The 27,961-nt window shown below is 40.8% G+C and overlaps 1 long non-coding RNA gene across 1 annotated transcript; it reads left to right on the top strand.

Annotated features, from left to right (window-relative positions):
- The first annotated feature begins 14,866 nt into the window (after positions 1-14,866).
- LOC119726460 lies at positions 14,867-26,399 on the top strand. The gene is made up of 2 exons (XR_005270828.1): positions 14,867-14,943; positions 24,559-26,399. It is a non-coding gene; the product is annotated as an uncharacterized LOC119726460 (long non-coding RNA).
- Positions 26,400-27,961: the final 1,562 nt, after the last annotated feature.

Genomic DNA, 27,961 nt, shown 5'->3' with positions numbered 1-27,961 from the left:
AGAACTGCATTTTTTTCCCCTGGCTTTTCCAGCTTCTATGAACACAAAACCTTTCAGGTCTGTGAAACAATATTTGCTGTATAATACTAACCCCAAATCCATTCATTTTTGAAAATTAAAAAGCGATGTACAATGTACATGTACATAACCTTTTAAGGATGAAAAATATTAAATTTGTCAAATTACTCTGGGTCAAAGTGCTTGATTTTTAACCATGGATGGATAATATGGAGGGAGGTCAGGGACAGGGGCCCTAGGACTGAAAAGAACCCTTTATAAGTAACTTTTTTTTTTTTTTAAATGTATTTAAATGTAGCCCCAGTAAACACAGTGGGAGTGTGACCTACATGTAGTGGTTAGGGTTTGTGACTCATGATCAGAGGGTCAGGGGTTCGAATCCATCTGCTGGCCATATGTTGTGTCCTTGGGCAAGCCACCTCATCCCAACTTGCCATGCATGAACTCCCCACCCAGGAGTATAAATGGGTACCGGAATTATCTGGGGAGTAACCTGCAATGGACTGGCATCCCATCCAGGGGGAATAGAAATATGTTCAGTCGCATGAAACGCCGGCCTGATGGGCCACATTGGCTCGTGACAGACTTTACTTTTCAGTAAACACGCAGGGGCCTTGTCAGATGAATTTCACAACATACCGGTTTTCATTTGGTCATCGGTAAAAATAAAAGCTGATGATGTTGTTTGGGAAAAAGTTGATAAAGTTTTAATTCAAAGGTTGTTACATGTATGACTTCATACACCTCAGTAGGATATAGACCATGACTGCATTGTATCCTGTTAGACTAAAACCTGTCCCAGGTTTTGCAACTGCACTATCTGTACTTCCACCAGTCCATATTTGGCTTGTTGGTATTGTTCACAGTAACATCCTGTATGTAGGGCAGTGGTAATCACTCTGTGTATTGTGACGTCCTCTCTGAATACAGGATACTTATCTCTGTGATAAGTTTTCCTGATCTGAACACGTAACTTCCTTCCATCTCCATGCCAGGCAGTGCCAGTCCTTCCAGCCATGTGTTTGTTTCATTTTCTTGAATGAACTGGGCCCTGACTGGAATTCCTGTTTTGTTTTGAATGATTTCCCTTGCTGGTATGGGATACATGTCATCCGTGAATGACAGATATTACCATATAGGAGCTGAAAGGAATCATGCTCCAATAGGATCGTAAAAATTAAGGATTGTATAACAACCAAGAGATCACATTGGTTGTGATGGGAAAATTGGAATATAAAGTATTAAAAACTATGGTTTGTTTGAATTTGTTGAATGTATACAAACCAGTCCAATGGTACAAAACTAGAAGAAAGTGATATTAAAGTTGGCATCAATGTTGGGACTTGACCAGAAATGAAAAGTTGGGACTTGATCAGAATGAAAATAAACCAGAAATTATTAATAAAAAAATGAAATTAGAAAAAAAGTGTTAAACGTCTCTGAAAATCAGGGAAACCCTTGAAATTGAATTTCCATTTCTCCAGTCAGGGAAAACCCAGTGAATTTGGGGGAAACACCAAAAATCAGGGAAAACTCAGGGAACTGACAGTGATCCACGTCAACTTCCAGTTTAGTCCCTGGTGAACCGCTTGGGAGGTTGATCTACAGGGTACAAGGATCCAGGAGGAAAAAGTTTTTGCCAGTTTGGTGTATGTGCGTCTTGTGCTGTGTGTCCAATATGTGTATATATTGATTGACTAATTATGATGGCGTTTTAGTGTTTATTGTGAATATTAAACATTTCTCCAGACAATAACAATTGGCTGTGCTACACCACCTCTTGACTTCCAGGCAACCGTAACTCCCTTCTGTCTTTTACTAAGAACTGGACCAAGTCCACCAAAATCCATCAATCACACTGCTACCAGTGCACATGCTTTGCTTTAGGCCTCCAGGCCCAAGTCCATCATACTCCATCAATATTTATTCATAAGATGAAATTTGCATCGGGGTGATGCCCAGTACTTAGTAAAAAAAAAACAGTACGGAGTTAGGGAGTTTTTCCATCAATATTTAGTCAAACCAGGCCTGCAGGGCCAAGTCGCCCAAAAACAAACCGAAATGGGCGGATGGATTTTGATGGGAGGTTGGGGTTATAAGGTGAAAATGGTTTTCATGGAATTTAGAAAATTTCTCTCAGAGAAATATCAGGGAAAACTCAGGGTATTTTGTTTTCATTAAGTGCTGGGAACCCTTTAGAGGTTTAAATGCTCAACATGAAATACAAAACAAAAAATAGCATTGATGCCAAATTATAGGATTCGTCAGTGTTTAAAATCCTGCTGACATCAGATCTCAATATTATAAAGCCGATCCCGTTTTTCTATGGCTCTGTGCCAGTCAATCGAAGTCTCCATTACGCAGATTAAATGTCTGGCGCATGCCTTGGACTTCTCTGCGTCTTTTTTGTGCGTAACAGAGTGCCTGTTTTTGATCTACCCTGGGCATTTGAGTGCACTGACAACCGGGTACATTGACAACCCGCCGTGAAGATTAAAAGAGCAGACGTCATCACAGATTCCTTACGGGACTTGCCATTCGTTGGCATGGAGAAGGTCTCCACGCCATCAGTGTCAATGATGCGAGTTGAATGACTCTGTCTGCACTACTCGGAGGTGGAGACACAGATATGAGAGCTACATGTAACACACTGCATGTGTAGAGCTCACTGGCTTTTGATGAAGTCTTGTGAATCCCCCCCCCCTTAAAAAACGTGTGATGAGATCAGAAAAGTAGGACACCCAATGTTTTAATCACGGGATATGTGACGTGCCTTGAAACAATTGCAATACGTACAATTCAGCTGATACATGTACACTGATGCATGCTACATCTAGAGCTTCCTGGCTGCAGATGAAAGTTTGTGAAATCCCCTTCCCTCCCCCTTCCCTTCCCCATTTTTAGCCCCAGCCCACCCCCACCCCCCCCCCCCCACCCCCCTCCCCCTCCCCCCTCACACCCCAGTCCCTAAAGTGTTACAGGATCAGTGGGACATGTACCAGTACCACATGTCTTTATAAAATTGCAACATGTACATGTACCGGTACAATCCAGCTGATGTACCGGTACATGGATGTATACTGCATGCACAGAGCTGCCTGGCTTTTTCGATGAAATCTTGTGACACCCCAACCCCGACCCTCCCAGAAAAGTGTTACGGGGTCAGAAAAGTAGGACTCCCAGCGCCCTAGTCATGGGACATGTGACGCATCTTGATAAAAATTGTTACATATGTGCAAATTCATGAGAAGAAATGCAGTAAGGTTGATAAGAAAGCCAAGGCTATGCATAACGTACATACATGTGTGTATATTACCGGCACGTCTCTCTCCACTGACTTTCCGTTTCAAGATTCTGATGCATGCATGCAGTGAACTTTGATAATTGACGGTGTGACTTTGACTCAGGCGCTAGTCATAGTAAGCGTGGTGATTCAGGACAGCACGAGGTGGATTTCTGCATTTTTATTTTTAGGTCATAGCGTGCGGTGGATCAGAGGAGAGCCTTATTTAGCTTTTTCGGAGCCCGAAATGATTGATCCCGCCTATAGGGGATTATGAATCAGCATAAAGTCGTGGCTGCCCGTCTCCCCCAGTACCACTTTCCTATATCCCCTGTCATCTGTATCGCCACTTCCAGGGGTTTTATCCTCTCCAAGTTTTCACATCCTTTGAGAAATTTATTTATATTTTTCTGGAGGCTTTGACTAAAGTTTGACCCACCATTGTGCATCTAGCCATGCACAAATTGCTAGTTTTCAGTAGATTTCTATATCGTTACTAAAGTGGTCATTGGTTATTCATAACTTCCATTGTCAGAAGTTTGAGTTCTATCCTGTAAAAGTACTGTTAAGTTGTTTTTTTTAGCTCAGGTCTCATGGGCTCCAGTCTTCTTTGTCCCTGGCTGACTCATGATTGACTCACTCCCCAACTCACTGATTTACTCACTGATTTACTCACTGACTTACTCCCCGATTTACCTACCGGAACACACTTACTCCCCACTGATTTACTCACTGACTTACTCACTGATTTACCTACACACTTACTACTCACTGACTTACTCACTGACTTACTCCCCGACTTACTCCCCGACTTACTCCCCGACTTACTCATTGACTTACTCCCCAACTATCCCACTGACTAACTGACTTACTCCCCTACTCACGATCTCACTGTTACTTGTGAATGATCCTGGTTGTTGGCTTGTGAAGAGAGCTGGGCAGTGCTATCATATATGATTACCCTGTGATGAGCTCAAACAAGTGCATTGTGTACACTCGTAAAAGATCTGAAAGATTTCCCGTGAAAACTGGAGGATTATAGGCTTGCGGTGTCTTGTTTCAGAACAAAAGGCTGCATGCCTCGATTGCACACTACCTCAAAGCCAATTTTTTTTTAAGAGTTTTTATCTCGAAGACAAGCAGATCAGAACGATAGCACTACTGATCGCAGTCGAAGAAATTACAGTGCTTGTCTGTGATATCTGAAAGTATACCCAGTAGCGTTGTGAACCCAAAAATAAACAGTATCTTGCATTGTAATCTTTCAAAGAAGCTTACGGTAATTGTGACTTTTTGTGTGGATTAACGGCGGTCTTGTCGTTTCATATAAACGCTCCTGCAGCTCTACTGCTGGGTACGAAGACCCTCTGATTAGATCAGTTTGATGCTTGTCTTTCTTGAAAAGGGTAGTTGGGCTTTTGGAAATTCTGTTCTGTAGTACAACCAATTTTGAAAGTGGAAAGTTCAACATATCTTGACACTTCAAGTGATTTTTCTTGGGCATCAATTATTGTGGTAGGAATGATTTTGATTGCAGGAAAGTTTTCTTGGGAGAAAACTTCAAAAAGAAAAGCCAGTTTGAGACCGAACTCTTCCAACATGGTCCAAACTTCAAAACATTTATAAAATAAATGTACGGTACATGTAAATGAAAAAATTGTAACAATCTGTGAAAATGTAAAATTGAAAGGTTTGAAAAGTCATGGTAACACAAGGAATGATTGTTTTGGAGCACAGGCTGCTTGCAAAAAAAAAGGTTGAGGAATTCCCCCCAAAAAATCATTTCCTCAACAATTGAACTACATGCAGATCAGGGAAAGATCAAAGTTAACAACAGTACCATTATATCCAGGACTAGAAAAATTATTATCTTTAATCCTTCTTTGTTTGAAAGTGCATGTACTACTGCGACCTCATACTGAACTCCAGAAATCAACCATACTGTATATTAATCAGGAGTGGACTAATTCATATATGATAAGGACTCATATCCTCCAGTTCACATACGGAACTCAAACAATGAAGGTTTATAACTGGGAATTTCCCTTCCATTTTTTGCATCCTAGTGTTTCTGATCACTGTTGTTGATTGTCCGGCTTGGTTCCTCTTTGGCATCCATTCATTGTTTGTACCCCTAGTCATAAAAAAAATATCCAGTTACTAGTCAGTGTCATCAGCGACTGTAAGAACATACACAGTATGTGTTTGATACTTCAACATGCACTTTTCTTATTGTCTTTGTGTCACTTATTGTGCCAATTTCCCATTTTACTATACGATGACTTCCTTTTCCTGCATTCATTCTTTGTCATGGTTTAGCCTCACAATTGTTCAAGCAGCTTTGAAGAATTATGTAGGACTTAGACTTTGCCAGTTGATCCCTGCACAAACCGCCCTGCCTTTTACACCCTGTACCGGTATAGCCTGTGAAACCACCGGAGCACTCTATGGTGTTTAAGATTCGTCAGTGAATAATAATAATAATAAGTGGCACAGGAAAGAATCAACTATAACTCCACTCACAAACATGTATGGTCCAAGCCAGGAATCGAACCTGGGCCACAGTGGTGATGAGAGGCAAGAACTATACGCACTAGCTGCCCGTGCCACCCATAAATTATACATTGTGAATGAACACAATGTATACAATGTAATACAGGTTACACCCCAGGTCATCACAATAGGCATTTTAAAAGTTTTAGGCCTACATGTATTTCCAATTGCGGTTTCCTAAAATCAGGAAATCTTTCCATTCCAGATATCATTCCACTTCCCCCAAACAGCTGTATATTTCCCCCATGTTCTGCAACTGTCCCCTTACTATGTCTACAAGCAAATTATCCTCTCGCCAGTGTTTGTCATCATTAATGTTCGGCCCTTCCACCCACCACTATTTTACCCCAGAATTGCCTTTCTATATATTGAATGTCATTAACTAGACCATGAAACTTTCCTTCAAAACACTCCACCCTGAGTACCATCACACCCACAACCCCTCTTTGTTCCCCCTTTTGACTCCAGTGCCTTGACGTCTTCCAACCATTCGTACCCCACTGACACCCACCCACACACCAACACGTATAGGCCTACCTGGTGCCCCCTTAAGGCTCTTCCCATCTAACACACTGACCATCCTCGTAATGATACTTTTGTATTCATTTCATGGCAGACATTGCTGCCTTCTCTGTCCAGGTACCTCACTAACAGCACACCCACCATCCCTCTGTAATTACTCTGTTTTTCCATTTGGCAAAAAATAATGATAGATACTGTGTTTGTATGCGTCCCACTCACCACCTCTTTCCGTTGATACACTTTAATTTATCACCAGCACACTGTCATCCCACTGCTTGAGGTCCTCTCCTATCATCCCACACACCACCATCACCAATTCCCTATGGAGGTCTCAAATGATGTCATTTGACTCCAAGACTATCATTTCAAGTTTTATTTACCCGCTCTCATATCGGACTACTTTTACTATATTCCTTGCACCAGACTGCTTCTCCTTAATCAAGTTTGTTCTCCCCCCCCCCCCCCATCCATGCAGCAACACACACACCACCTCCACCATGTTTCATCCCTGTAGATATTCAACTTATTCCTTTATTCAAAGACTCTTGTTTCAAGTATGAGTTTCCCATACATGCCCTGATCTCACCTCTGACTAGTTTCATTTTAGTTCCTGCACAACACAGCTTCTCCTTAATCAAGTCTGCCCCCCCCCCCCCCCCCCCCACAATCCAGCATCCCACAACCACCTCTGCAACCTTTCTCATAGTCCGTAATTCATGCCTTTACTCAAAGACTATCGTTTCATCAAGTTTTTGCTCCTTCACTGCTGGGATCTCACCTCTGTTTTATCCCCCTGCAAAATATCACTCTTCCCTTTTCCCCAGCCCAGCACCTCACTCACCGCCTTCTCCACTTCTATTCCCCTAGATCTCATGTTCTTCTTTAATCAAAGACTAAGTTTCAGACTTTGGGACATGTACCAACCACCTTGTCACACTATTTTCATTTTATCCCACGAACAACACAACTTCTCCTTGATCTAGTATCTGTTTCCCCCCGGCCCAGCATCCCACACACCACCTCCACCCCTTTCATTTCATCTCAGGTTTTTTTCTTTGCTCAAAGACTCTCATTTCGAGAGGTAAATTTACCAACTGCCCTTGCCTCACCTCCTCAGGTTAGTATCATCTTCTCACCTGCAGCAAACCTCTTCTTCATAATCAAGTCCACCCCCACCCCTCCCCCTTAGTCCAGCATCCCACACACCATCTTCTCCACTTGTCATCTCATACAAAATGTAGATCTCAATTTATTTATTCTGTAACTCAAAGACTCTCAGCTCAAGATTGATGTACACACTGCCCTGTTCTCACCTCCAGCAATTTCATTTTAACACCAGCACAAGACAACTTCCCCTGTAAATAATCAAGTGTTTCCCTTCATCCAGCATCCCACACACCACCTCTAGGACTCGTCATCCCCTCCTTCTCAATTTCTTCTTTTACTCAAGGAATCTCATCCCAAGACTTATTGACCAATCAACAAGCTTCCTGATCTCACCTTCTCATACTAGTTTCATTTTATCCCCCTCACAAAACCACTTCTCCCTAATCAAGTTTACCCCCCAATCCAACATCCCACATACCACCTCTTCATCACCCATACCACACCATCATCTTCTTCACCAATATACCCACTCCCCTATGATGCCTCCCACTCAACTGACCTCCTTCAAACCTGCATCTCTATTTTGCTGTTTTATATTCTCCCCGAGCGTGTCCTCGCATCTCGGGAGTCGGAGCAGATTAAGCCACTTAACCTTTTGGGTTTGAACTGAATCATCGCACAGTGGAGATGCTGAGGATCCAAGCCGTATCATCTCGATGTTTTGCGTGTACAGATGCTGTACGCTTGATGAACTCTAATGACATTTGTGCCGGCCACGTGAGTCAAGCTGATTCACAAGGCCAGTATCTTGTTTTGTCACTGTTTTCACTGTGCCGTCTTCAAAACAAGTTGTGCAACTCCTGATGATATCATCACTGTACCGGTATGATCAATCTCGTCGACTCATCTTGTTTTGTAGAGAACAAGAAGGATAAACATTTTTATTTATTATTTGTTTGGTGTTTATCAGTGGACACCATCAGTGAATCAACTGTTCTTCGGCACGCTTCTACCCTGCTTTTGTGTAGGGAAAAGAAATGTTGCTATGGTTACAGATACATGTACATTCAATAAAGGCAGATGTTTTCAAGTGTCAAATAGCGTAGTCCTTACGTATCAATATAAGACATGGTACATGTTTATGGTTGTCTGCAGTTAAGCATTATCTGAACCAAATCCAGTTATTGTACATACACTGTACCGGTATGTGTTTTCAAGTGTCAAACAGCATACTCCTTACATAAGACATGGTACATGTTTATGGTTGTCTGCAGTTGAGGATTATCTGAACCAAAGCCAAAGATTGTTATACGCTGTAGTTAAACTGTTGTTATACCAGTAGAATCATAAGAAGTCAACATTTGTATTGATAAAGCTGTATGCACAGTACATGTTCATACAAAGTTTGCCAAAAAAAGTGCAATATTCAGAAATAATTAACACTGTTAATATTTTTTTCTTCAATGAAATTATTACATTAAAGCCTGTCTATTTCTCAATCCACTCCCTTTTGCCTCCCATTCCCTTTTGGTCCCTAGATCCAGAAATACAATCAATTAAGTGAAAAGGTGTACACTCTTCGTGGGCCACTCTCACATGTGATGTCACCAACTTCAATGCCTATTCAATGCTTTAAAACCCAGATTCAGCGTGTCCAGGTGAGAGTGGCCCAAGTAAAATGTACACCCTATCACTTAATTGATAGTATTTCTGATCTAGGGACCCAAATGGAATGGGGTAGAAAGGAGTGGATTGAGAATTAATTAGGCTTTTATGTAATATAGAATTTCATTGATTTGAAGAAAAACATTTAACAGTTTAAATTATTGGATTTCTGAATGTTGCACTTTTTAGGCAGACTCTGTACACATGCGCATACATGTACATGTATATCAGATAATTATGCGGTATACATGCATTTTTTTAAGACTCTACAAAATAATTGCTCAATCTGCAACATATTGCAATATAGGGTCATTTCATGGCTGGTGGGTTAATAGTACATGAAGCTGCATCCCCCACAGTAGGGAGCGAGGCGAAGCCTCATCGCTGATAAATATGTAAAACTGCAATCAATAAATTCTGAGCGATGCTAGCCTGCAAGTTTAAAATTTTGCATTTCATAAGAGTCAGGTGTGTCGCAATGAATCCAAACAACTTGTTGACAAACAGTTGGAAAAAGTCAGCCGGACATTATGCAACCTCTCCATCAATACAAATGGTTGTGCAAAACACATTTTCCCCATATGTCAAAAGGTTCCCAGCACCGTTCCTAATATCATTTTACCATAGATTGGGAGGAAAAAAAACTGGGGAAAACATAAACCGTTGTTGCCAAACAGGTCGTCATTATGTTTCAGGATGCCAACACTTCAGCGTTATTGACATGCAGTTTGGGTCTTGTATTAATTCAATTGGAGACAGTCACCTTTTGAAGTTGCGAGTTGAAATGACGTTAACATCGGCCAAAGTTGTAATCGGATCCCGTAGCACCAGCCAAGATGCACTTATGCAATCTCACACACGTGCACGAACAAGTACGTCATATGTGAGGCTGCCGTATTTCATGTCTAAGAGTACCGGTACTTGTTGATCAGAAGACGGGTCCGTAATATTAAACATCGTTCATGCTTGTCCGAAATTTGATATTTTTATTTTGACAAGAAATGTTAGAAATGTCACGATACTCAATCACTAAATGTGCCTCGTCGTGTTTATGGATTGTTTTGGTAGTTTGGGTTTCCCCGCGAGGCATTTGGTGCTTTGCAAGACAAAGTTGGCATTATTTCTTTCTATTCTACGTTGTTTTTTGGTTGTCACTGCATTTTTGACATCAAATTTTGCTAGTATTTTGTATGTTGATGCAGTTTTCTTGCAATGATCTTCTCCGGTCCCTTCAACTATTATTTCACAACCCTCCCTCTCTAGCTGGCTATTTCAACAAGGCCAGCCCAGCAGTCGAAATAAATCAAGTGACTGTTTGTAACAGTTGAGTGCTCCCTGCCTTCATAAAGCAGGATTGACTGGCTGTGATGGTCATGAAACCTAATGTAGCTATGTTTTGACTGTAGGAGATTGATAAGTCAGCTGTGCCTAGGCCAGTGACCTGCTTTTGTCTGTTGATGGAACTTGACTGTCACAGTGCCTACAAGAAATATAATCTGACTGTTGGTGACTAGCCTGTGTAAAAGGCATGGCAGGGGAACAGGATTTAATTTTTGACTGTCTGTGACTGATCAAACAAAAGGAGGGTAAAAAAATAAACATAAGGGATGTATGGTTATAAATACCAGTAGCTTTGAGAATATTTCACTAGAAATTAAATTAAAACCATTTCGTACCTCCAGCCATACATTGCACTTACAAAAAAAACATACCTATTGAGAACTCTCAGCCAAAACAAAATCCACAGAACTCTCATACTTGCAGTCAAAAAGTATCATCCTCCAAAAGCACACATCCACAGTGACGAGAGAGTCACGGCCAACTTAAAAATAGCCACAGATCCCCTTGTGACTTTGAACCAGGCTCATGGGAATCCTTCGCCTTCTTCAATAAGCATTTTTAAGCAAGGCTTTCCCCTGTCTGTGACCCCATCAAGATAGCCTACATGCACATATATGGCCACTATTGCCCCCCAACCGATGCTTTAGTTAGTAACAGACTGTGATGACTAGACGCACCCTTGGGAATGACACATATCCCCCTTCATCACAAACCGTGACCTCAAAGCCAAATCCACCCCCCCCCCCATGCCTGGGGCAAACTTACATAACTCACACAACCTTAAACTTATGACCGAGGTACTGGCAGATCACTTGGTCAGCTCAGGACCCTCTGCACACTAGGGCCAGTTTGAGGTACATGTTAATTTTCAAAGACTAATTTCAGTACATGAACCATTTGGGGTATTTAAAGAATCAGGGGTCTTATGTCATTAAGATGGAAGGAAGTGACTCTGTGGGTCAGCCAAGGCCATTACTCGCACAACCTTAAACTGATGACCGAGGCACGTCTCTCAGTTGTGCACTTGGTCCACAGCTCTCACAGACCCTCTGCGGATAGGGGTCAGTCAGTCTGAGGTAAATTTTCAAAGACTTATTAAAACCATTTAGGGTATTTAAGAATCAGGGGTCTTGTGTAATTCCTTTCCCTATGTTAAGACTGAAGGAAACAAGTCTGGGTCAGCAAAGGCCAGATGTTCTTCTGAATCACCAAACCTAAGATTACCTTGCCGGTATCTTAAATAATTTAACATAAATCCCTTTCAATGCAAGCTGGATTTCTTTTGTTATTGTGAACCCTAATACAAGTCCAATTTGGAGACTTTCCTAGTAAACAGTAAACAGCCTTTCCATGTAAGCTGGATTTAATCATTCTTTCGTAAGGGAACCCTAACATCATTGACATTTTGTTAAGACTGGTGCTGAATCCTTAAAAAATAACTACTGTTTAGATACACATTGTTTAATACATGTACCGGTACAGGTACCGTACTTTGAATTTCAATAGGCATCATGCTCATGAATATAAATGTGCCAGTGGCTTGGCTGCAATATCTTCCGAAACCTCCTGGTGAATTGTTGAACCATCTGGCAGGGACGGAGGAATCTAAGCACACCCTTTCTCTCATCTTCTTCCCCCTCCCCCCCCCCATATTTTCAAAACCCTGCCCCTCCTCCAGTAGGCCTACCTCAATAAATCATGGATACATGTGTAGCAACTGAGGTGAATAACTAGTCATGGTCCAATGTCTGGATTTCAAGTTTATTCCCCTATATTACGTCTGGTACCCTGACAAGTTTTGTAATGCCTCTGCAGCAGAAGTGGTCAAGTCAATGGATCAAATAAGTCAGTCTTGGGAACTTTGGCAGTGCTACCCGGGCAATTTACAAGCACACCTCGCACCTGTGCATTAGCGAAGTTGAATACATGTACATTTCCCAAGACTGGATTTCGTTCATCTTGTTGAGAGTGTCTCATGAGGTCACCCCCGCTAATGGAACATACGAGACTACCAATGATGTACAAATCAGCACAGGAAAATACACAATGTACGGTACATGTACGACCTCATTTCAATACAATAAAGTCCAATTTGGAGACTTTCCCAGTAAACAGCTGATGCCCCTCTCTATCTGAAACAAGTCCTTGTCTGTTTATTTGCATATAATGGGAACTTCCGTGGAACTTCTGGACTTGGCATTGGTCTTGGACCCTTGCATCTGTGTTGGCCCAGCAGTTTTTTTGGAACTGCGCCTTTCCCACATTTTGCCCTCTGCACACAACTTGACAATTTGCCAACATTCCAACGGTCAAATATGTCAACAATGCTTTCAGACCATGCACTCCTCGTGTTTTGGTTTTAAATTTCAGCGGTTTTGATCTTGACTCTTGAGAAGAACCACAACAAGGTTAGTTGCTGGATGCTGATTTCTTAGCCCAGGTTGGGACTACATTGTGGGAAGTTTGGGGGGGGGGGAGAGATGGGGTACGGTTTGGGGGGGAGGAAGATTTCTAAAACTTGGACCAAGTTGTGAGAACTGGAAGAGTTCCCGCACATTCCAACCTAATAAGAATTTGTGCATTGTATTTTGTTGTGTATAATAATTGTTGATGTGTTTTTGACAGAATTTACACTGAATGTAGGGATATAGTTTGACACTATCTTTGTATTTTTGTTGACTTTCAAAAATCTTGTTTTCCACAAAATTTTGATCAACATGATAAGTCCACAATGCCTGTGATGACCTGTTTATTCGAAACATCCTGTGATTTGAAAGATACTACCAGTACAATAAAGCTCTAGATGTAGTAATTCTTTAGAGATTCAGTCATCAAAGAAAGAAGAATTGAGCTTTGTTCTCAAAACAAGTAATTTTCTGTCCGAAACTCGTGACAGTAGCGCCTGTGTGTGTTTCCCTCCATAGAGCGAGCAAGGTTATCACAAGGATGTGGTTGTTATTGTCCCGAAGTGACCTAGTCTGGCAATCATGTCCAGACATAAATCACTGGCTCCCTGTGGGGGGGCAGCTAATTGGCCTTAAGTGCCCTTCACAATGGTTGAGAAAGTGCTAGACTATAGGGCATGTACTCTGGATCAAAACCAGGATTAAAGAAATTGTTGGAATATAACTGTTAAGTGTTACACATGTGTTATCAGCGATTCCTGGTAATTCGGGTTGTCCCCATGTGCGAATACTGGTATTGGGCTGATAAGCAAGAATGCGTGTGGCATTTAGTGCGCATTGCAACACAAAGCTACAAATACCCCCGTGCTGTTTTCTTCAATGTAATTTTGCATTAACCAGCGACACCATCCTATATCCGAACCCCCCCAACACACACACGCATCTGCGTAAACACCCCGTCAATCGTGGACCCCCTGTTGTCCCTAATCCTCATTCCTTTGCTGGTACTCAAACTTTTTAGCAACAGCTCTCATTGGTATTGTGCACGAATTTCAATCGTGGACTATCGGTCAATCATGGACATACAGTATTGTTTGTAACCCTTTTGTCCTAGGTCCACAATTGCTGGTGCTTATGATACTCACCCACACACTTCCTCCCCTCAAAAAAAGGAAAAAAGGAATAAGAACTTTGCAGTTACCTACCTTGGTACTACTTGAAAATTGAAACTCTACCAGTAGGCCCTACCAAATGTCATATCTGGCTTCCAAGGTTAACCATGGGTTGATGGATTCATAGAACTTGGGGTTAATATGTGCCATGTTATTTACAAGTAACGGGCAAAGAACTTAAGATTCTGTCTGAAGAAAATTCAACTGCTTCTTGGAGTTGGATCTTGAAGAAGTTTGCTTTCTTAACCCTTACTCTCTGAGGGTAGTTTACTGCATGTCAGTTGGTTATGCCAATGCCCTCCAGCTGCAGTTTATTGGCAGATAGTTTGTCTTAACAGTGAAGGCTCCAATTGGCAGGAGTTGGAGGCCCTGGAGGGTGCCTGATACTGACCAGCTGGGGGCACTCACTTTGTTATCAGAGGACTCTCATTGTTCTCTGTGGCATGTATTGGAGTGCCTGTCCAGTTACCCTTGAAATGACATGGCAGATATTGGAGGGCCATGCAAAAAACATAGGAGATTTTCTTGAGGCATATATTGGCATGCGTTGGAGGGTCTAGTAGGGTAAGGGTTAATGGTAGAAGTACGTGTACATTTAAGAAACTCTGTGCTGCGTAACACATTTTATTCAAGCGTTTGTGGCTTTTTCTGTTTTTTGGTGTTTTTTTTTTTTAATTCAACTACTTCTTGTCTATTACAGTACCTCTTGAAGAACTGTTCTTTCTTCATGGCAAAAGTGGGAAAATCACTGCTACTAAGCATGTTTTATTTAAGCGGTTGTGTTATTTGTTTTCCCCTGAATACAGACATACAGAAGTGAAATCAAAAAAAGATGATCCAAGGAGAACCCTGACAAGACCAAGAAATACAAGACCAAGTAAGTAGCCTCTTTGTTTCTGTGTGAAACGCAAATTCCTAATCCTAGTGTGGATAACAGACAAATTTTTATTTTACATGTGTTGCTCTCACGAAAAAAAAATCCATTTTTTCCGATAATGGGCATCTGCAACCCTATATGCAATTTTTTTTTTTCATTTTGCGCACAAATGAACCCGCCCTGCGACTAGAGCCAAAGTATTGTCTGGCAGCCAATAATTCAAATTTTGCAAGGAATGATTCAATAACGAAACGTCGGTAGATTTTTTCCGTCCGATGTCTCATTCAAAAGTGACTAACTTAATTATATTGCTAGGAAAATAGCAATTGAAAGAGCAAATCTATCTTTTTTAGGTGAAACTAGAAAACAGCATCTTCAAACCCTGAAACACAAGAATGAGTCTATTGCAGTACTGCGTGCCCGCCATTTCTTTGCTATCCTGTTCGCGTGCCTTTTGCTGATTGCTTGCAATCCTCTTAGATGTAGCCATTCCTAACATATTCCAATAATCAACAAACGGGATAAAATATCTCTCTGTATTTGGCCACCATTGACTTCTTGTCCTTGTTGACTCAAATCCCCCTTTTAGGTGATGAAAAAGTTAAGAAGGCTTGATGTGTCATTCCTAGCAATTTTTTTCCCCCTAAGGGCAAAAAAAACCAAACTTTTAACAGTTGCTAAGAAAACATCTCACAGGCTTGTGACCTCCGGCTCCCACCAGTGATAAGTTCAATGTGCCACTTGTAAACATATTTTCTGAAGTGCGGGTAGTTCATGTACAGGAGACTGCATGTTGTGGGGGGATGGGGGCTGTTGAGTGCTTTTAACTTGCAAAAATAGGCTTTGCTCTTGGAATATTTGAAATGGTTGTGGTTTCCACACTGACTCATACCTAGACAACTAGTCTGGTCCCGGTCTGATATAGAAGTAGTAATTTCCTCTGACGGAGTGCCTCATGTGTTGATTATTGTATCCTTCTGGCTCCTATGGTTTTGTGTTTTATCATCCCATTGGTTTTTTTTTTCTCTAACTTGGTCTGCAAAAAAAAATGCCCAATGGAGACTATTACTGAATTTGTTCTTCCGGATGAGATGAGCTAATGAGATCTGTGTAGGGGATAATGATGGTTAAAACTAGGCAGAGTGAAAATGCTGTGGCTCAGAAATGAAACCCTATTTCAAAAAACAAGGGTTCAATTTGGTACATGCAAAGAGAGGAAAACAAGCTTAAGTTACATTGTCAAAGTATTTTTTATTTCAGTAGAACATACATTGTACATGCATGCCTGTTTAAGACAAATGAGTATTTTGCTTCCATTTTCAACACAGAGTGGCAAGTGTGGGGGTGCAAGAACGGGGCGGGGACAGCCAATTCTAGCGTTATGGACATTCTAATATAATGTCTGTGACAGAGTCAGTTAACCATGATATGATTCAGAGAAATGATCCAAAACGCCTAGTCTGTAATCCCCCATTACTAGATGACGGGTATGTCAGATTTGAAAAATACATTTTCAAGTGTATTCACTGAGTTCTTATAAAATACCCAAATATGTCTGATTTGTAATGTCTGTGACGCTGGAATTTTGCCGCTGCGTTGCAGTATTTTTTATCCATTTAATGCTCCCAAGGAAGCAATTAAGAAATTGACATTTTCCCTCCTTCATCCTGACTGCAAACAAGCTTAGAAATCAGACACAAAAGCTGACTTAACGAACTTGCACATATTTTATACATTTTTAAGCTTAAAATGCAGTGTGCTAAATAACTTCACAAATCCACAATTGAATGCATTTATAGCAGAAAATTTGACAGAGAATTTTTGTGAAGACAAATATCGTCAACGGCCATAAAATGCATAATTTGTGACCACAGCCTTTGGAATACAACGGAGAGCATTGCAAAAGTGCTGGTCAGTCCTGTACATGTACTCAAGACAAATATGCACAGTGCACAGTTGTGAATTAGAATTCTGAATGCACAATTACGAATCCAAAATGCACATAAATTCTGTTTACATTTTACTCAAAGTATACTTGATGTAGTCAGCGATAGCGCTCAAGGCCTTGCGCATTCTGTATCCATTGAGTTATGCATGCGGTAGAGTATTACTGGCATACCCTCCCTTGCCCTAAGTACCAGTATCACTGTAGGGTAGCAGAGATGTGGCTCTGTCCAACATGCCTCTGTCATGTCAATGGACTCACCATATAAGGCACTGCCTGACACTTCAATGAACCCCGTTATGAATAGCGGGAATACTATGGATTTTTGTTCTCTGGAGACTAGGGCATGGAAAAGGATTGTTGAAATTCAATTTCCAATTATGAATTTGGTGTGTTCGCTGTCTAGATGATTTATTGAGAAATGTCAGTTTATTTTGTGTATTTATTTATTTATAGAAATTTTTTACCTAGGGTACGTATGACCAAAACTGGTTTCCATTGGGGCACTGTATAAATTCCACATTATCAAATAACGTTAAGCAAAGTAAAAGTCACAAGGAAAATGTGCATGAACAGACTACACACAGTTGCCTAATACTTAGGAAATATTTACACAATGGAAAGCCATACAAGTTTATACCAGTACCTGTAAAGCATGGGATGAAAATCCCGCAAAAAAAACTTTTGGAGAAAAAAAACAGGGACATTCCCTGTCTTTCCTGTGTAGAGCCTTTTTTTTATAATAGAAAAGGCTCTACTGAATTTTAATTTTAAACGCACTGACCACAGTTTTAACTCGCTGGCCACAATTTTTATTATCACATTACTTTAGATCTATTTTCAGATAAATGTCTAGAAATAAGCTACCTCTGTTATCTGGTGTCCCATGAATAGAATGAAATCTGGGGATTTAAATTTGATACGTACTTTAAAGTTATATAAAGTAAGCTGGTGTATTTATTTATAGTTTGAAGCTGAATTGATCTTATAACTATGCTTACTGTATTGACATTTCTAGTTCAAAGTGCACTTCCATAGCGTGCTACTTCTATTGGGATTAATTTGTGGACCCTAAACGGGCTCCACTGAAGGCACTCTGGTTAAAGTTGAAATGTGGCAAATGCTTAGTCACTTGTAAAATTTCCCCATGCTACTGAAATAGAGCGGTTTGAGCCTAGGGCCCAAAAAACACCATGGTTAATCCATTGTTATTTTTCATTTCTGTATTTTGTTTCTTTCTGGTAACGAAACCAAAGTTGTCCTCAAAAGCGACCCAGGCACTGTAGCTCAAAGCCGGAAGAAACCTGTAGAGGGAAGACAATGAGGAGAGTTACAGTTTAGAGGTGGGAGGAAAACCCCTAAAGAATATTCCAAGGAAAACCCATGGAATCAGGTAGGGACTGAAAACCCAATCCAGGTTCAGTTCTTGGCTATTAAAATCAGACGAACCCAAAACAAGACGAGGCAAGCCTAGAAAAGCTGGTCGCAGAGTGCACACAATTCTATTCAATTGATTCAGCACATCTGGAAGTCTTTTCATGCATCTGGTCTACACAATGGGCCAGATTTAGCCCATTCATTGGCGTCACAGGGTAATCCTATACAAAAGCACTGCCCAGCTCATGAGTGATAGTCATTAGTCAGTCAGCGAGATCGGGGCAAAGAGGACACTGGACTGGCCCTCACCCAGCTGGATCCAGCAAAAATAAGGTAAACCTACAAAGCGTCAATTGAATATGGATAATAAAAGTAATTGATAACAAATTTACGAACATCAGGAACTTGACATTGTACTGACAAAGATATCCCTTACAGTTTAAGAAAGAGCTCTGTAATACTTCGTTGACATCCATTGCATCATTGCAATTTGCATGAAATGTAGACGGACCGTTTCCTAATTCTCGCCAGTTTGGACCACCCAAGCAATATGGGTTGATTACATTTACAAACAAACCATCAACAAGATTGTATCAAGAGATTACGCCATTTTCCCCGGGAAAATGATGCATCATCCGCGCAGTCAAACCCAGTATTTGCACTTTTGACCTATTTCGACAATCACTACCGGAGCCTTTTTACACAACCCTACCTCTGTTGAAATCAACACGGGTGCGCTCTGAGCGTAACTGGGTCCCATCAGTGGTGGAACCAGGGGTGCGGAGGAGGTGCACCCCCCTCCCCCACCCCGGAAATTTTGTCAAGTATGGCCATTTTACATGAGAGAGCCCTTTTTGCATGAGGTGCCCCCCCCCCCCCCCCACACACACACACCCTCCGCCTGGCAGCCCATTCAGCCCATGGAACATGGGTGGTAGATAAAGGGTTACTGTCCACACTTAACATCATTTTTTAGACAGGTCAGCTGTAGAGTTTTGATTTTCTACCCTGGTAGAGCCTGCCAACCGTGGCCCTGACCAGGGTTGGATTTTACCGGTGTCGAGCGCTGGTCTTTGTGGAAGCCCTGTTGGATTTTTGCTATTAAGTGTGAAAAAGGGTTCCCGAAATTGCTGTGTTGGACCCGGGTCTAATATCACAGAGATTTTGGTTCCTGTGAAAGGCCCTAGTACAGTTCAGACCTGTGTGATGAAATAAACACACACTTCACTTTGGCCCAAGTGCAAGGTCACCACACAGATCCGAGCTTGTGTGTGACAGGCAGATATGGACCTATTGTATCAATACCATTGTTCCCCCTGGCGAATTCCTGTTATATAAAGCACCAGCACACAATAGCAAATCAGCTGTTGGGCATGTGACACTCAAGTGCCAGATAACGAACAACTGAGTCACCAAACTTTCATAACAAACTTGGCCTGCATTATAGTACTGTACGGTGTTGCAGATCTGCATGCTCAGAACTTCCAAAGGGTGAAATCAGACACAAAGTCAGCCCGGGGAAAAAACTGGTCTTGCACAATCCATTTCGGTTATCGCGTGCAGTGTGTCAAATTTCTTCACAACATTGAATGCACTGATTTACACAATGTGACTGAGAACATCTGTTTTTGTTTGTACAAATATATTATACAAGTCATAAAATGTCCGATGTCTTAATTTCATGTTTTGAGATGCAACCTGCATTCTGTGTTGGGCAATAACAATGATCAGTATTCACTCCATTCGGTTCGTAGGTTCTGGGGTTTTTCCCCTGTGATACTGGCTAACATTGTTTTTACCTATTTTCTTACGTTATGTCCTTTTTCCCTTAGTTGTTGTAAACACATTGACGGTCAGCGATACCGTATGTATTATGGCTGTTGCTATAAAGATAAGAATCAAACTGCATGGTGGCAAAGCAAATGCTTAAATCTTGAAAAAAAGAATGTACATGTATTCAGTCAGTTGAATAAGCTTCCAGTCTTTCACAGATCCCTGAATGAAAAGGATATCCAAAACACAGAAACTTGAGGAAAGTAGAAGTTACTTGGCCGGGGTAGTCCATATAGTTCGATGTTTTGACCATTGGGCGTGATTGGGAGTAAACCAGTAGATGATCATAACTGCTCACCCCAAAGGAAATGAATACATTTCCTAATGTCCAAACAATCCTTCACACCCAAGGATCAACAAACGATATTGGTCCCCAAAACTTACAATTGATTTCCTAACCCAACCCTATCAAACTTGACAGAGTGGAAATTAACTTATAATACGAAAACACCCGAACCCGTACACATTTGTACAGGTAGTGTCAGTCAATACGTAAGAGCGCCTCTGAATGGGATTGAGCCACCATTTATTTTCCTTATCCTTGTCTAATGACATGTAAGTTATTTGTTGAACATCAAACTTTTCTTTGGTCACAAAGTGGAAGTAACGCTGTAAACTGATTTTTAAAAAATGACAAAGATTTGTAGGCCTATATTTCGGATTATTAATGCATTTAATTCGAGAGCTGATTTTGCAAGATTATCCCTTGTGGTTGAGATAAGCCTCTTGGTCTGGCTAAGACTTTTAAAGATTTATCCAAGGCATGTTTTGTATTAACCCAGCCCATTCAGATCCTCAAAGTCCATCAGGAAGTTTGGGAGGATTTTACAGGACCGTAAAAAAAACCGTTATCTAGCCCAATCACTATTACTTTATGCAGGGCTTGTTACAGGAAGGAAGAACAAAGAATCTGACGTTGGTTTCCTGCTTCCTGCAAAGTGGAGAATTTTTGAGGATCCAGGAAGTTTTCCTAGAAAACAAAAGCGCAGGGAGCGGGGGGTTAAAGTCCTCTAACAACTTCATTTTTCTTCCTTGTTTGGGGTTTTCTTTCCAGTATATGTGGCTTTTTTTTTAAGCAAAACTCAGCTGGGTATTGGGTACGGTCTCCCTGAAATAGACGGAGGCTCATAACCATGTGCTTTTATTAGCACTTAAAAAGTAGGCATGGCAAGTGCTTGTGCCCTGGTCTGTAAAGGGGTCGGGGTCATCAGACAAACTTTGGAGAACAAGTCGGGTCCATATAAAGGCCTGTTATTTCGTCCCTACCCAGATCTTTCTGTGTCGGGTTAGACATTTTGTGCAGTTGTTCATTGTTGCTCTGGGCTGTGTTGAGGCTGTGTCAGTGTGGGCATATGTCCTTGCCATATTGGAAACTTTTTAAAGTTAACTCAATGACAGGTTTGCTCCCAGCCTTCTGAACAAAAGTAATAGGGCAAACAACAATCGTATATTGTAGTGCAACACAATGCAGAAAGATTTTTGGCCACAAAAGCACGGCGACTTTACAGTAATGTTTCTCTTCAAGGATACCGGTCCAATGAGAGTTGTCCAGTTATTGAATGAACCGGCCTACATTTTATAACAAATGGTTCGTGAAATCTTGCAAGCCTGAATGAAGGTGTGACTTTATAAGTAATAACCCTGTCTTCAAGATTATAAAATACTTTTCTGCACCATCTTGGCCTCATAGAAGTACTTTGTTTGAGAAAAATACAATAATTTTGAGCTAAATGTACCTACACTGTAGGCCTGAAAAGTCTATAAAATGTTCCATATGTTGATCACTAGTAAATTCAGTCTCTGTGTAAAGTCACTAATGTGTAAACAAGTTTGTGAGGGATTGACCATAGACAAGTTACACTGTACATGCATGTATACATTCCAAGACGTAACAAATTGTGCGATCTCCAGACAATCAAGCCAATAATATTCTTTGTCAAACTGCATTGTTGAAGAGGAGTCAGGACCACAGATATATCTCAATACGGACATTCCGAAAATGCCATGCTGATGAAGAATTTCATATCAAATTCTTACATTTCTGAAAGATCTTCATTCATCAACTAGTATAAAGAGCATTTAGGTGTATGCAACTTTTAAAGTCTTAAACAATATGACATAATGAATATACTGTTTTTCATATCACAAGCATTTAATTATACAGTGTTATTGATCATAATCAAGTGCCTGTCACCTTACACTCAAGAGTCACAGCTGCTTCAATTTCCAAGTCTTTGTCCAGAGACAAAGAACTCAGACCAAAACAGAAACTTCAGACATGACCCAGCGTGACCTTTCCAGTTTTCCATCACCAGCATACAAGCATGCATGGCTGTATATTTACCCTGTGTTATTAATAGCACTAACCCCACCGGTTCTGGCCTTATTAGAATGCCCTACATACCCGGGCTGTCCTACCCCCTGGCAGTGTGTACATCAACCCAGAGAGTGGCATTTTGTGTAGCCTTTTGTCTCTATAGTGCATGGGTAGGGGCCAAATAAGGTCAGATATTTTGACCATATGTTTTTGTTCTCTGTTAAAGATACACATTTTGCATTTCATTGTTGTCCAACGTCCAAATAAAGCAAGCATTTTGAAGTTGCACCCGTAGTACTTCTGGGTTCCAAATTGCAAAGGGTCAAATGAATTCCAATTATTTCAGCTGTTTCTATACTCGGGTCAGAAGTGTTTTTGTTGCCATTGAAGCAGTGAAACACAAAGCGTTCCAGTTTTTTTTTGCCCAGTGACTTGCATGTAAAGTCACTCTGTCACAGCTGTATGTATCTTTATCTACTACTTTGTAGAACAAAAATGGAAGAGAAAAAGTCAACCTCATCCCGTGTGTGATATCTTGTTGATTGTTGGAATGTTTTTGCTCCATTTTTGGACTAATTTCTGAAGCAACCTCTTCAAGATACAATTCAGTGTATAGCCTTTTATTTTGTTCACATTGCCATGCAATGAAATTGGTTGGAAATATCCAGGTTCCATTGGGTTTTTGCCCTTGTGATTGTGAGAAAAAAAATAGTAAAACTGCACTAGTAAGCAGGAGCTATGTCATAGATTCGAGTCCCACCCGAGTTCGAAGTTTTTGGGTGAATTTTTTGCAATACCCTGGCGCAAATTCCATCTTATGAATAGCTTACAATTTATTATTACAATTTGGAAAAAAATCCTTTAATGTGATTTGGAAGCTAGCTGTACCCTGTCTGATGCACTTTTGAACTCTGGCGCAGAAAGGGCTACGAATATGCAGTATGGTACCCCGTGGAGACCGTACCTTCATAGCTCCCTGCACTTGAGATAGACACCAGTTTTTCTCATGGCTAGGGGGGACAGTCTATAATGCCATGCCTGAGTGCCGACTCATGGAAACCTTAGACAGAGTCTGTAACCGTGGCTCTGGGCTGCAATATCACTTGAGCTGTGTGCCCAACCTTCACTGCTCTCAAGCAGCAGCGATGTAGGCCGGCCCTTGTAGTATAGTCTGCCTGGGAAAGTGCATATGCTGACCTGAGATTGAACTCCCAGCGTGTACTTAAAGGGGTTGCGCTCTTGCCTCTACCTCACATGTCCCATTGGTTCTTACTTTGACACATGTGCTCGCAATAGGGAAGGCATTTAAAGGTAATATATGCAACATTTGCAAACATCATAAAACACAACTACCAATTTATTATGAAATACCTTACTTGACTGTAAGTGAATAATAGTCGCAAGTATAAACCTGTGAAATCATGGCGTCTGGTGTGCTGTCATTCAAGAAAAGAGGAATTTTTGTATCATTTTTGAACGATGGCTGGCTGACCATCGTTGGAAAAAAACTGACTTTCTTCAAATATTGGCCCCAATTTACCAAATTTAGTTAGTCCACATTTGTTTGCAATCGATGACACATCCGTGAACAAGACAGCTTGTCTGGTTTCCTGACCTTACAATTCCCCGACGTCTATAAAATACTGTTTCACCTGAAGTAGGTTCAGGGAACCAGACTTCAAGATCATCATTTTTCCTTGGTTTTTCCCGCATCTGTGAACACAAAATTTTAAACAGGTCAGTCTTACAATATTTGCCATGAAATACTAACCCCAAAATCCATACCTTTTTGAAAATTACAGTAAAAGCAAATGTTGTATATTACCTTTAAAAGATAACCTTTTTAAAAATACAAAAAAAATGTCCAAATGTGTTCCTTTTTCCTTTGATGTTTACATAACTAATAGGGTTTGGTATTAGTTTGTCAAAGTTGGTTTGCACAGGTCGGATGTCCAGCTGATTTTTTGAGTGTTTTATGATTATTGAAATAAACATAAAATGACGGAAACTTTTACACATATCCATTTTATTTATCCATTGCCACCTAGTTGAAATCATGTGTTTTTATTTGTTTCCTTCTTACCTATAATATTTTTGTTGTGTTTTTTTTCCTTTTTTTTCTTTTCTTTTATGTTCTTTTTAGTTTTACATGGACATGGCTTGGACTAGACTGGTTCCTAGACACAGAAGTGATGGGTGCGGACCAAGTACATTTGATTTGTTTGGATTAAGTTTAAGAGTTGATATTTTTCTTTTCAAATTATTTTGTTTTAATTTCCAAGTTGTTAAGCTATTTCTTTATTTCTGTGTCAATGTTTTGTTCATGTTTATATCAATATTGATTTGAAATCTACTCTCTTTAATTTCCAAAGAGTGAAAATTTGCTCAGTTTTTTACAAAGTGAAAATGCGCTCCCAAGGACTGAAACTAAGAGCCGGACGATTTAGAGTGAAATTCATTAAATGAAATACGTGTGGGCTGGATTTTACTCTTATTTCCATTGAATTAATTCTTTTTTCAGAGTATTCAAATATAAAATGTGAAATTTTTGCTCTAATTTGGCTGCAACAGTGGCGTAGCCAGGATTTTTTTCATGGGGGGGGGGGCCTAGCATGTTATGAAGGGGCACCAAGGGCAGACCCAACAACAACATTTCCCCCAAATTTCCAGGCCGCCGCAAAGTGCTGCAAACTTTGTAAACATTCAATTTGTTAACATTTCATTCATACTACATTTTGTTCCTTGGCAAGCGGCACATTTCGGATGGGGGGAACATCTGGGGGGGGGGGGCCACTGGGAATTTGTAAGGGGGGCACGCCCTCTCGGCCCTTGACTCAGTACACCACTGGTCTGCAGGTTCACTGTTAGGAAATTAGTATGCAGAGCCCAATTGTATATTCAACTCTGGCAAAATTACATTTTAGAGTAAAAAAAAATATGAAATGGATTGAAATGAAATGGTCATTAACTGAAGTGTATTGTGCCTCTCACATAATTATGTGTAGATGTACACTTTACTGCAAAAACTAGACACACCACTATGTTCCTCTCACATACGGTATGTGTAGAAGTACACTGTACAATGTACTGCAAAAACTAGACACCAAATTATCTGCAAACCGTCCAACCGTTAAAAAGTTTCCAAAATTATATTGCAGGGGCAACCTGTATTATTTTCCACACATAAGTTTGTTTACTTATTCTCTATGCAACACTTGCCAGGTGAATGGCAAGAATTTTTATGACTTTTCCCAGCCTTCACAAATTCAGCTTTTTTTAATAGCAAGTATCTTGATTAAGGTGTGTGACCTTGACCTGCCCGTCCCGGTCCGGTGCTCACCAGAGTACAGATTGTTTTGTTTGGCGAGAAAAAGAAGAGAGAGTTCGTAGAACCTTTCCCTTTAAATTAAAGCCCTACCCATGCCGCGCCAGCAGCCCGACCGACCCGGCCCTAGTTCCCTGGGCATGGGATGCAGTTCGCAGCTAGGTGTCTGGAATTGCGATTTGACTTCTGCATATATTAACCATACTCATGTACACCTGCTGTGCAGACTGCATGTACATAGCTGGCCCGTTAGATTTGCATTGCATAGACAGGCTCGATCGATCGAGTCCAACCAAAGTACTGAATATATACGTTTGTGTAACAGCTCCAGTGTAATGCATTTGGTTTTTCATGGTTTTTTTTCTCTTCAATGGCGCCATGTTTTCAGCCTCCACCCAGTAATATTTTGTGGCGCTCCACAAATCTGCAAGTAACAGAACACACCTTTTTTTCACACCTTTCACATTTTAACAGAGATTTTGATTATTTTTTATGTTTATAGTTTAATTTGACTGGCCTCATTTTTTAGTGAACTTTATCCTTTGTTTTTACGGTAAAATTGTGCAATACAAAAAAATTACAAGTAGCTTGTTTAATTTGTTGCGAAAGACATACCAATCAGAAATAAAGATTCTGCAAAAGGATTGTTAATTACCATTTGTTTCATTGTCTTGAGTTCATTTATACATTTCTAGTAGAAGGGAGCTCAGGAGACCAACACGCTAAGATTGTTTGGGCTAAGCCCCCCCCCCCCCCCCCCGCAAAAAAAATGATTCAAGGATGACTGTCCCAAAAAAGAATCCTCGGCATTCATGCAATATTCCCAAATATGTTTTGCGCAGTGTAAACCTGCTTAGTGTTGCAACACTACTGCCACGCCCATTAAACAGGTTACACGAACTATTCGCTGGCCTGGGAATTTTATACCTGTCCCGTGAATTTATGAAATCATATTTCAGTCATCGTATGATCGTCGTACCACTAGTGAAACCAGACTGACGAGGAACAAAACCGATCAACTTTGACCCAACTCATTGCCCGACTCCCATAACGCGCGACGAATTACTGAATGTACCACGATACATTATCAATCATGTTATCATGTTATCGATTCAGACTGATACATTTGGAGAATGTTTCACTGTCTGTAGACACCGTACCGACTACAAACTTAGATACCAAACCGTTCCATATGCGCGTATGTATAAGACTTTAACGGGGCTCGCATATCAGCTGCGCCAAAATGGGGTTGTAGCATGATTTTAAAACAAAAGTTTTACTGGTTCTATTTTTTATTGTTTACGCATTGTTTCTTAATTGAAACCTTCATGTTTACTTACTTCCCCCTCGAATAAACAAACAAATAAACAAACTGAATGGTAAACATCGCCTCGTTAATATAATGCCGTGTCTTTACATAAGGTGATAAGTTAGCATACGGATTATACGCGATAGACTCCGACCCGTACTTTTTCTGTTCATGAGACATGCACGTGGCACGCTAAAATATGCAAACGTGGCGAGGCTAGGCGGTGCCTGTTTGTACAGTTCAGTGCTATGCTGTGCTGTACTACTAGTACTACCCTCAACCGTGTCCCGCCAGTTACCTTTGTCCCAGATTCTAGTTACGGGTTGAACAGTTTGGGCGTAGATTTGTTTTTAAATAAAAAGCAAAGCAACAAAAAATGATATGATGTTTTGACTGAGCCCCACCCAGATAACGCCAGATCGACGTGTTTTTTAGTCATCGGTTGCCGGCCGGTCCGCAATGCTGGCATGTCGTTTCCGTGAATGCATGGTGATTTTTCCGTGGGTGTGGATTTGGAAGGTTTTTGGTAAAGTAAGCTGGTATCGTGTGCACTATGCATATACATGTACATGTATATATGCAGCATGCCTGAAAGTTGAACGGGGCGAAAAACAATGAAACTTTACCTCGTCAAAACAAGGGGAAGTGAGGGCCACCGTGGATAAACCAACAAAATTAAGGGGCGTCCACTTGTTTTTAACATGGTGGAGACAATTAACTTTGTTTGGCGCGGGAAGTTTGTGTTGGCTGTTTGCGAGGATATTCATGACGTTACCTATACAGCAAACAGTACTAAAAATATCTCTGCAAAAACTGAGCACATGTACACAAATACATGTACATGTATGTCTAGACCTTTGTTGCAAGTCAAGGATCGTTAATTCAAGAAGCGAATACAATGTGCACATGTAG

Source organism: Patiria miniata, unplaced genomic scaffold (genome assembly GCF_015706575.1).
Source record: "Patiria miniata isolate m_02_andy unplaced genomic scaffold, ASM1570657v1 HiC_scaffold_2, whole genome shotgun sequence".
NCBI classification, from domain to species: domain Eukaryota; kingdom Metazoa; phylum Echinodermata; class Asteroidea; order Valvatida; family Asterinidae; genus Patiria; species Patiria miniata.
This window is presented reverse-complemented; position numbering and strand designations above follow the sequence as displayed.